Source organism: Sciurus carolinensis, chromosome 11, assembly GCF_902686445.1.
Source record: "Sciurus carolinensis chromosome 11, mSciCar1.2, whole genome shotgun sequence".
Lineage (NCBI taxonomy): Eukaryota > Metazoa > Chordata > Mammalia > Rodentia > Sciuridae > Sciurus > Sciurus carolinensis.
Window position 1 is genome coordinate 33538362 of NC_062223.1, and position 11504 is coordinate 33549865.

At 45.9% G+C, this 11504-nt stretch overlaps 1 non-coding gene across 1 annotated transcript; it reads left to right on the plus strand.

Moving 5' to 3' along the window:
• Positions 1-6768: 6768 nt before the first annotated feature.
• Positions 6769-6842, plus strand: Trnav-cac (transfer RNA valine (anticodon CAC)). The gene has a single exon. It is a non-coding gene; the product is annotated as a tRNA-Val (tRNA).
• Positions 6843-11504: the final 4662 nt, after the last annotated feature.

An 11504-nucleotide genomic window follows, 5' to 3' on the forward strand; every position in this document is an offset into this window, starting at 1 on the left:
TGGACTTCATGGCCCAGCAAAGGCCCTTCAAGGTCCATTTCCTTGGCCCTGCTCCCGCCTTCCCTCACGTGGACCAGGCTTCCATGCAAACCCCAGGCAGGTTTCTTTGCTTCCTCTCTGCCTGTGGTCACATCGTCCCTCTGCCGGGACACCTTTCTCTTCCCACCAGCCTGGTTGGCTTCTATGGCCTTTGAGATTTTCCAGATGGAGGAAACCTTTCCCCCCTGGTTTCCCCCTGGAAACTGTACGTGGACCACCACGGGAAAAGGGGCGGAATCTGAACTCCATGTCTGACGGACCTTGGAAAGCTGTCAACCCCCAAATCCCAACCTCGGGGTGGGGGATCAGTGGCTGGGCAGGGAGGAGGAAGGCCCCATCTGTGCACTCCCGGGCGGGCGGAAGGCGCTGAGGAGAGTCCAGGAGCGCTCCCTGTGGAAGCCCAGGAAGTGTCAGGATCAGAGCAGCCGGTGCAGAGTCGTGGGAAGAAAACAGGACCTGAAGTGGGAGGGGGGACAGTTTGAACAGCTGTGTAAGGAGCAGGTGGGCCTCCAAGCCCCTGCCTCCATCCTTTGTAGGCAGGTGACAGTCCCCTGTATTCCCATGAGAGACCAGAGGCTCTGGTCTCAGGGATGTCGTGTGTGGAGAGAATTAAGGGTGGGAGTCCTGTTGAAGTCACGGGGAGGGAGTCTGCGTGTAAACTGAGTCTCCCAGCCTCTTTTCCCGCCAACTCCTGGCTCTACCCCACCCCTAACTCCATAAGGAGATGAAGGGTGTTTTCTGTGGAGGAACTAACCCCAAACAATGACTGAAAAATGCTTATGGTTAGGGATCTGTAGCAGATGGGTTGGTGGGAGCAACTGATTGCCCTAGAGTGAGGTCCATCCAATCAACGGGCTTCACTCAGGCACTTAGTACCCCATGGGCTCATGGGCTGACTTGTTCTTAAACAGGAACACACAGTTCAGTGTCACTGACATCTGAGGAGGCTTCCTCTTGCTTTTCCCCCTGAGGAAAACATGAACCAAGAGAATAGAGCAGCATATAAGTTAAAAAAATAATTGATATCCTCAGAGAGATAAAAAGAGTTATACCCATGAAGAGTAACCAAATGGAATAAAAAATGAATAATGAGAGGATAAGAAAAAACTCTTGGAAAGAAAAATTCTCATGGCCCAAAATTTCGATTATCAAGAATTGGAAGAAGAAGTTGAGGAACTTTCTTTGGAAATATCACAGACAGACAAAAATAGGGCTAGAGGAGAAATGAGAGAGAAAGCATAAGAAGTATAGGCCTAAGTCCAGCAAGTCCAACATTCCAGCTAATAGGAGTTCCAGAAACAGAGAAAGGAGAGAATGAAATTGTCAAAGAAGTAATACAAGAAAAGTGCCAGAATTCAAGGACACGGTAAGTTTCACTGAGCATTCAATTCAGTCAATGAAAAGCAAAACAAAACCCAAACCAAACTCATGTCCAAGGTCACATTATGACATTTCAGATGCAGGGGTCAAGAGCAGTTCTGCATTTTCTGGACTGTGTGGGATGGAACTTAGACAAGTGACACATTTGCCTTAGGCATAAAATTTAAGGAAGCGGGACTGGGGTTGTGGCTCAGTGGTGGAGTGCTTGCCTAGCATGAGTGAGGCACTGGGTTCAATCCTCAGCACCACATTAAAAAAATAAAATAAAGTCATTAAAAATTAAAAAAAATTAAGTAGGCATTAAAAATTCAGCAGTCAAGATAAAAATTTATATTTAAAAAAATAAAAAATAAAGTCGGGAGGGCATGGGGAAATAACTGGGGAGCAATATCTACCAAATTATGCCAGGTCCAAGTACAAATAAACCATGGTGATTCTCAAATATATACATAAATATAATTATGATGCATCAATTAATGATAACAACAGAAAGGAGATCAATAGAATTGAGCAGGTGGATAAACAGAGGGAAGTGAAGATACTGGGGAACCTGATCGATGGAGTCATGAGCACATACCGATATGGAAAAACGAATCCCACGCCTCTGTACAATGATCAGGCACCAATAACACATAGAGAAAGCAAAATAACCTAAGATGAACACAATAGCAAAATGTTAAATCAAGACAAGCCCCGGCAGGACTGGCAGGTGAGGGCGTGCTGTGGACCTGCAGGATCCGCCTAGCCAGGGTTGATATTTTGGTCCTTTGCAACGTTTCATCTCAGCCCTGCACATGAAGGACAGAGAATAAGAAGTAACAAGCAGAGAGAGTCTCTAAGGATCAATTGGAGTTTCTGGTAGGAGAACAGCTTTGCAATGGGGATGCAGGTGCCACCGCAGACTCTGAGTGTGTTCTCAGAGGTTAAGGCAAGCGGAAGTCATTAGAAGCAAATAGGAAGAGGGTTATGTGAAGTATTTTGAAGCAATCCTCGGCTGCAGGATCAATCAGGGTGGCCCCAGTCAGAGGACGAAGAGACAGCTGCTGGGCACAGGTCCCTGCAGACACGCTCTTTGTGTAGGGTGCCAGTGGCCTTTGTGCAGGGCCGTGGTGCTGGCAGAGTCTTCTGTGGCTGATTCTGTCACCAGGCCTGAGTTCCCCTCCTCTAGAGCCCCCCGGTTTTATTGACGTTTGCTTTGGTCAGGACTTGACAGAGGTGACTCCATTTTGATTCTGACAACTTGGACAGCCTTGGCCTCCTAACAGCAAATTTGGAAACTTGAGGGCAATGTCTTTCAAATTCGTGGCGAAAATTTTTTCCCACTTCACATCCCATACCAACCCAGGGTGTCAGAGAAATGTGAGGGGGACATAAAGACCTTTCTAGACCTACCGCGTCTTCAAATAGCTTGCTTCATTAACTTGTCTCAGGAAACTATGGAAGGATGTGCTCAGTTAAAACCAGGGAACCAAGGAAGAAGTTGGATGCAGGACTAGGGACCCCAACCCAGGGGAGGGGAGCGGATTCCTTGGGGAATGCAAAGGGAGTCCCAGGGAGCCACCTGTCCAGAGCCACAGGAGGACAGGAGGCTCTGGCAGGGAGGGAGTTTACCCTGGAAAATCAATGAGCCTGACCAATTACCTGACAGGTTTGGTCAGGTGGAAAATTATACTGAGGACGTGGAAAGATTTGATCAAACCAACCAACCAACCTAAGTTGATGAAAAATGAAGTAAGAATGACCAGGAAAATCCAAACCAAAAGCAAATAGGATTTTGGCCTAGCACTTGGCCCAGGAGTAAATATCGATGTTGCCATAAAAGCAAAAAGGTAGAATATAGATTTTAAAAACTGAGATATAATTATTTTGAGGATATGGGGGGAGGGGAAGAGGGAACGGAAGAAATCCTTCTCCAGTACGTTAAGAAGCCCATCTTAGGGTTAAGAGGATGGCGCAGGAGACCGGAGAGCACGGGTGTTATTTAGAAGTAGGAGGACCCGTAACAGGAGAAAAATCTTCGGGAACAAGGTGAGGGAAGATGGTAGGGGGCGGGCACGGAGACTGCCGGGTCGCTGGGAAGCCTGCACTGCGCATGCTCCGGCGGCCCTCTGTGTCCTTGGGTTCCACGTGGAAAAGCTTGAAAATATCTTGCATCTACGCTGAATATGTGCAGGCTTTTTTGTCTTGTCATTATTCCTGAAATAATACACGGTAACAACCATTTTATAGCATTTGAATTTTATTATAAATAATTTCAAGATGATCTAAATTTGGGGGAAAATGCAGCCTGTATGCAAATACTGCACCGCTTTATGTAAGGATTCGAGCGTCCTCAGACATTGGTGGCTTCAGGGGGTCCAGAAACCGAGCCTCCATGGACATTAAGGGATGACTTTATCTGGCTTTTCAAAAGATTTACAGACAATACTTTGATTAAAACAAAACAAAATTTTTGAAAAATGGATTGGGCTCATGTTCTTGCCTTCATGAAAGAAGATTTCCCTGACTATCCCTGGTGCCCTGGTGAGAGACCCGAGAGCTGGAGCTGTGTCCCAGCACAGGCACAGAGCAGTGCTCTTCATCCCTCTGAAGTCAGTGAACCTCTATTTAAAAAAGTAAAGTTGGGCCGGGCATGGCGCCCTATGCCTATAATCCCCGCCGCTCCAGAGGCTGAGGGAGGAGGATTGCAGGTTTGAGGCCAGCCTCAGCAACTAACTGAGACCCTGTCTCAAAATAAAAACTACAAAGGGCTGGGGATGTGGCTCCATGGTTAAGCACTCCTGGGTTCAATCCCTGGCATCAAAAATAAATAAATACATAAAGTTGGTTAAATTCAGCAAAAAAAAAACCAAAAAACAAAAAACACAACTTTTCACGAAGTTGAACTGGGAAAGCCATATTAACACTGAGGGATGTTTGTCCTTCACTGGCTATCACAGGTGATGATGATACTCTTATTTTTTCATTGTTGAGGGTCAGGTGCACTTGGCTGAGGCCCTCGGCTGTATGGAGATGGGGTGGGATTGACAGACAGCACCTGGGCTCCACCATGATGCCCACCATTGATAGCTGTGGGCTTGAGGTCATTCCTTAATCCCTCTGAACCTGTTCCCTTATCTGTGCAGTAGGGACAATAACAGAAACAATACTGCTTGGTAGTATCATTCTCGAGGATTAGAAAAACGTAGGCAAGTGCTAGCACACAGTAGGTGCTAATTAAATGGTGGATCAGAGTTGGATTAAGTGGCAGTGCTGAGTGAGGGCAGCTCTCCCCTTGTCCCCGCTTCCTGTGCTTCTGTCCTTACCTAACCTTCTGGGAAGTTCTGGCCTCCTCTTCCGACCTCCCTGGACCCTCAGCTGTGTGGGCAATCTGCCTAGGAGCAGGGTGGATCCTGGCATCTACACAATTTCAGGGACAACTGAATGGTTCCATTTTGGGATCTGTGCTGAGATGGCTACAGTGCCTGGTTTCTAAACAAAAATTATTTAGGTGGGAACAGATTCAGCCTGAGGTTTCTAAGATTTTTCACACGACCTTTAAATACCCCTAGATTTGCAGTTTCCTTCTTTCACTAATGAAAAACTGGATCTCCTTGGAAAAAAAAAAACAACTTAATTCGATGCTGTTCCCCAGCAAATCTCCTCACTCTCCTCCCCACAATTCCTTGGCCACAGCCCTCTCTGCTTCCCAGGTTCCCGTCACTAACCCCGCAGCCTCCTGCAGCCTCCAACCGGCCTCCTCCCGTGGGCCTCCTCCCGTGGGCCTCCTCCTCGTTCCTGCTGGCTCAGGCCTCATCAGGACCTCCTGAAGGCCACACCCTGAGGCTTGTGCAACTCTTCTTTCAGGCCACCGTAAGTCAGCCCCCCTCTTGGCATGTCCTATCTCGCCTTCACGTTGAAAGAGGTCCCCTTGTTTGTTATCATTTTCACAAACTGCTCAGTCTTCAGGCTGAATTCTGGGATCATTCCCTACGGTCCACCTTGGTTCTCTTTACCTTCATGGCCTTTATTCTTTAATGACGCCTAGTGGCCCTTAACAGCCACCTCTGTGTGCATTGTTCCCTGATCCATTCGATCCCGCAGCACTGCTCTTGCGTCTCCAGGGATTACTGGGTGTGTTCCCCGAGATGTCCTGAGTGACCTCGCCTTGGAGGCAGACCCGGCCCGGCTCCTGTTTCTTGGTCTGGGTCAGTGGCGGTTGAAAGCTTGGAGTGTCCTTTGCTCCCTCTCCTCCATCACCACCTCCGCCGGCTTCAGCCTTGCCACTCGGCCAGTCCCCACCCTCTGAGCTCATCAGGGTGGCCTCCACACTGTTCCCAAGCGTGATCACTCCTCTGTTATGCCTGGAATTATCTGGCAAGGCACGTTGTCACCATCACATTTTTTCAAAAAGATTGTCTCAGTGTTAACCAATTATATATTCCCTCAGGGCCCAGGATGGGTGTCCTTCTTCCCAACCAGTCAGCTACTCGTCCTCTAAAACCCAGGCAGAGTGCCGGGCCTCACTGCTGCCCCTCTTTTGGGGACCATCTTGAATAGTGTGTGGACGGGGAGGTGCTTCTCCATGGCTCAGCCTTCCATGTCCAGGCCCTTTTAGAGCCTTAAGGACTTAGGGCTGGGCTGGATGTGGTGGTACACACCTGTAGCCCAGAGGCTGGGGAGGCTGAGGCAGGAGGATTGCAAGTTCAAGGCCAGCCTCAGCAACTTAGCAAGACCCTCAGGGATTTAGCAAGACCCTGTCTCAAAATAAAAGATAGAAAGTACTGGGGATACAGCTCAGTGGTAAAGTGACCCTGGGTTCAATCCTAGGTACCAAAAAAAAAAAAAAAAGAATTTCAGGCTGAGAGCATGCTTGTACCATGTGGGGACTTGGACTTGATGAGGAAAAAAAAAAAAAAGAAAGAAAATTTAAATTCTCTAAATTTCTTAGAGCATGGCTAAGGTAAATCTGTGATTCCTTTGCTCCATGGTGCATTATTATGCTAACAAAGTCGCAGCCTTTTTCACTGAATCTTGCCAAGGAGACTCTCTCCTGAGCTCTGGGGGAGGGAACAGCAGCGCATCCCTCAGGCGCCTCTCAGCCAGCCCCACTGTGCGTTTCTGCTGGTTACCCATTAGGACATCCACTTCTGGCCCATCCCTGTGGTCACAGTCTACCCCTTCCCCAAGGAATGGCGGGAGCCTCAGGGGTCTTCACCAGTTTTGTACCATGGGTACTATTTGGTGGCCTGATGAAGGGGCCCTTCTCGAAAACTCTTTTAAAATTCATAAAATAGAATAGTAAGTGTCTAAAGGGACGTGACTGAGAGCAGTTGTTAAAATGTTTTGAAAACCACATTTGTGGGGGCTGGGGATATAGCTCAGTTGGTAGAGTGTTTGCCTCACAAGCACAAGGCCCTGGGTTCAAATCCCCAGCACCACCAAAAAACACATTCGCGGCATTGGAATATGGTGCGTCTTGCTTACCACATTTTAAAGACACCATAATTTCAAAGTAGTGATGACCACACGTGATCTCTTGAGATATCTGCAGCACTGTGATAGAAAAATGCCCGTTCACTCTACTCCTGTGGTTGACAGCCTGTGTTCATAACGGAAGGAGATGCCAAGTCTCTGTCTGAGAGCAATGAATGGAAAGGTGTCAGTCTTTTCTTGTCCAAGTTCATGGGCCCTTGAATTCTGTCCATGGACTCTGAAATGTTAACTGTGAGTTCCTGTGTGAGACCCTTAACTCCTGTTTCCTTCCAGAAGCCTCTTGATGCCACCCTTGTCTGAGTTTTTTCTCATGCTAAATTGTTGCAACATTTTTTCTCTCGTACTGGGGATTGAACCCAGGGTTGCTCTACCACTGAGCTACATCCCCAGAGCTTTTTAGTTTTTATTTGAGACAGTCTTACTCGGTTGCCCAGGCTGGCCTGGAACTTTCGATCTTCCTGCCTCAGCCTCCCAAATAGCTTGGATTGCAGGTGTGTGCCACTATACCTGGCTCTTATACCATTCTTTCATTTAACAAACATTTATTAAGATGCTCATATTCATGCAAGACATTGTGCCAAATGTTGGATGTTTACATTCATAAAACACTCTACCAGATTGTAAAAGAAAGTGATTGAAAGTAGTTTTTAAAATATTTAAATAATCATCATCCCTATATTGATAAGCAAGAAAATAAATAAGATAAGCAGTTTTACAATCAGCACAAGAGACAGACATTTTCATTCAACTATAACCCCAAACAAGCATGAAGAGCATTGTGGGAAAACTTGAAGTAAAGGTCTGAAATACCCCAGTGGAGACAGAGGTAGCAGTTCAACTTGGCGAGGAGAGGAGAAGGAAAGGTTTCAAGAAGGTGGCATTTGAGCTTGGTCCTGTGGAGCGAGTGGGACATAAACGATTTCCACTTGGCTGAAGTAGACCTTGCTGGTATTTCTACTTTGTTGTGCCATAGAAGAGAATGGTCGATGGTTCTACCTAACAAACTTTCAACTTGCAATGGTGTGAAAGTCCACCCATGCGACCGTCCGGTCCCGCTTTCCCCTTCCAGATTACGGGGAGTACTCAATGCACCGTTACTTTGCATTAGATGATTTTGCCCAACTGTGGGTTTAAATTTTGAATGAACATGTTTAAGACCAGCTGGAGTAAGCTATGATGTTTGGTAGCTTAGCTGTATTAGGCACATTTTTGACTTAGGATGTTTTCAACTTACGATGGGTTTATAAGGACATAAATCCATTGTAAGTCAAGGAGCATCAGTCAATAAGAAGCCCCTAGTAGTGAGGATCACATCTTAATATGAGTATTGTATTTCCTAGGAACTATGATAGGACTGAGAGTGACACTCGGTACACACTTGCTGGTTATTTGTGTTTCATTAGAATGTGAGTCCCTGTATCAGTTAGTTATTGCTGGGTAACAAGCAACTCCTCCAACCCGGTGACTTTAAACAACAATCCGTTACTTCTCATGGGTCTCTGGGTAGTTCTGCTGATCTGTGTTGGCATAGGCTACTCCCAGTCAGGCCCCGTGGTCACAAATAAGTTGGCCAGAAGCTGACCAGTCTAGGATGGCCTCAGCTCGTATAACTTGGCTCTTCTCTGCATGCTTTTCCAAGTGGTGCTTGCCTCAAGTTTGCTGGTGTTCTGTTGGCAGAAGCAAGTCACAGCATCAAGCCACAGTCAATGTGGTAGGATATTACCTGATTGTCTGAAAGTTTTGGCCACCAGTGTAGTCAATCTATCATAGTCTTCACCAGCAATCATCCTCAAATCCTTCATGGAATGGGACAGACCTAAACTGATAGATAAAAGCGTAAATAAAAGAGTTCAACTGTAGGGTGGTAATTTATAAATGCAGCTAGGGACAGGATCTGTTGAGTTTTGGAAGACTGTCACCCACGGAGTCCGACTGGACTGTCCTTCCACTGTTATTTCTTACCTGGAATGCAAACCCACTGGGTTGTCCTTTCATGTCTGATGTTCCATCAGTTAAGCATCCCACACAATTTTTCATAGAGATGTTTTCTTTTCCCCTGAGTACATCTGCAACAATTCAGAACACACTTTTCCTGGTACTTGACTCTAAGTTGCTATAAATATCAGACATTCTGTCAGCAGCTCAGGGTCACAGCTCAGCTTTCCTGAACCAACATCTTTCGCCCCTCTGCCCTGAGTTGAGTCAGTGAGAGGCAGCAGCAGGGCAGGCAAATGAAGGGCGGCACACCGGCCAGAAAATGCATGCTCTGAATAACTGGGCAAAACCATAGGCACGTGAGGGCAGGTGGATCCTTAACGACAGGGTAGAACTTGGCGTGTGGGGTCACACAGACCTGCGTGCGAATCCTGGATTGCCATTGGCAGTCCATGTCACCTCTGGCAGGTGGCTTAAATCTCTGAGCTCCAATTTTTCCCAGTCTAGAAAGTGGAAAGAACCATTTGTATGCTGATATCTGTTTGTGATGTGCATTAAATGAGCGGTTATGCTTATAAGACTTCAGTTTTCTCTTGCTTTAATTGAATACCACAGATTGGGTAATTTATAAAGAAGAGACCTTTATTTCTCGTGGTTCTGGAGGTTGGGGTGCCAGCTGGGCATCTGGGGCGGGTCTTCTTGCTGCATGATTGGTATGGTGGAAGGCTTCACATGGTGAGATGGAGAATCATCCCAGTTCAGGTCTCTTCCTCCATTACAAAGGCACTAATGCCAAGATGGGGTCCCACCCTCATGGCCTCTTCTAATTATACTGACTGCCCATAGGCTCCACGTCCAAATATCATTCACATGTGAATTTGGAGATGACTTTTGCGGGGAACACAGTCAAACCACAGCCCAAGGCAATCTTGCTCAATAAATGTTTGGTGGTATTTCTTCCAGACTTAAAAAACCCCAATATGGGTGCCAATAGTTGGACTGTGGTTTTCTGTTAGTTTGGAAAAGAGCCTCCAAGAGGTCTGCCTTCTAGCTCTATAGGCTGGCTACTGACTAGAGGCCGTGTGGGTCTCAGTTCCTTCATTTGTCGAATAGAATGATTATTATTGTCCTGCACTGAATTTGAAGTCTTGTTTAGACAGTCAAATGGCATATTGTACAGAGTTCCTTTGCAAAAATAATTTAAAATCTTGAACAAATATTGCATCATTCATTTATATGTGGAATCTAGAAATGTCGAACTTAGGCTGGGGATGTAGCTCAGTGGTAGAGTGCTTGACTAGCATGTAGGAGGCCCTGGGTTTGATCCTCAGCACTGGGAGGATAAAACCAACTTTAGAAGTGGGGACTAGAAAGGTGGGTGCCTGAGGTCAGGCTAAGGTATGGGGCAATGAGGAGATGTTGGTCAGGGGGAAGAAGATCTGAAGAGCTAATGTCCAGCACGGGACTGTGGTTAACAATATGTGTGGCACACCTGAAGCGGCTGAGTAATCATAATGATAACTAAGGTGCTAGATATAGTAATCATATTGTGGCAAGCATTTCACAATGTATACACATACCAAAACATCACATTGTGCACCTTATATATATTCAATTTTTATTTGTCAATTACACATTAATAAAGCTGGGAGAAAGGAAGATCCTGGACTGCAGGAGTCATCTGGCTGATCTGTGTCTGAGGCCTTGGCGCTTCTGGACACTGACTCTTTTGTCTCCTCTTGATTCTACTTTCCATTGAGTCCCAAGATGCTACCTTACAAGACTCTGCCTCTGCACACGGTGGGTCAGGTTCACTTCAAGGCCTCCCATCTTCAGCCTAAAACTTTCAGTCTAGAACTTTCTAGAAGTTCATCATTAGGGCTCAGAATTCTTATTTTGAACAGGCTCTGCTTTTACATGCTTTCCAGTGTTTTCCATTTTGAGGGCACTTCTGTTTTTTTCTCAAAAGCTTACCTGAATACATGGTTTGAGTATCTGTTTTTTGGTTTACATATGTTTACGGTGGTCATGTTTTCAGTTACGGCTTACCCTAAAAACGATATTTCAACTCCAGTAAAAATACAAATAAAAACCCAAATCAATCCCCTTGAATACATTTGAGCCGTGCTGTATTTACATGTCCCTCTTGTGAGAGATTTTATGGTGCTTGTGCTGTAAAAATGGACATTGCCGAGTAGCAAAGCAGGATTGCTCGCCTTGCTGGCGTGGAAGGGAGGAGGAATTAGAATTACCAGAGTGTTCCCTTCCAGATGTTGCTGCTGCAGGCTCAAGGTGCTCTTTTAATGGAGACATCAGGCTTTCTTGAAATAGACGAGAATTCTAGAAACATGACATTGTGCCTGATTCATCCCTTAAACTTGCCGCTGACTCATTCTCTCCTTGATAGGTTCTTCAACAGTAACTTTAATTACATCATGCACTTATTGTTTTTTTCCCCTTGATTTATTCGCTTTCTACAATTCTTGTTTATCATCTCAGTGATTGAGCGGGCTCACCTCTGAGACTTGTGAAAAATCTTCTGGACTCTAGAAATAGACACTGAGTTCTTTCCATGTCTCTATTAACGTGTCCATACAGCCCCAAGCTTGTATACTTGAAATACATTGGCAGAAAGAATACTCTTGACTTTGCTAATGTTTCACAGAGATTATGCT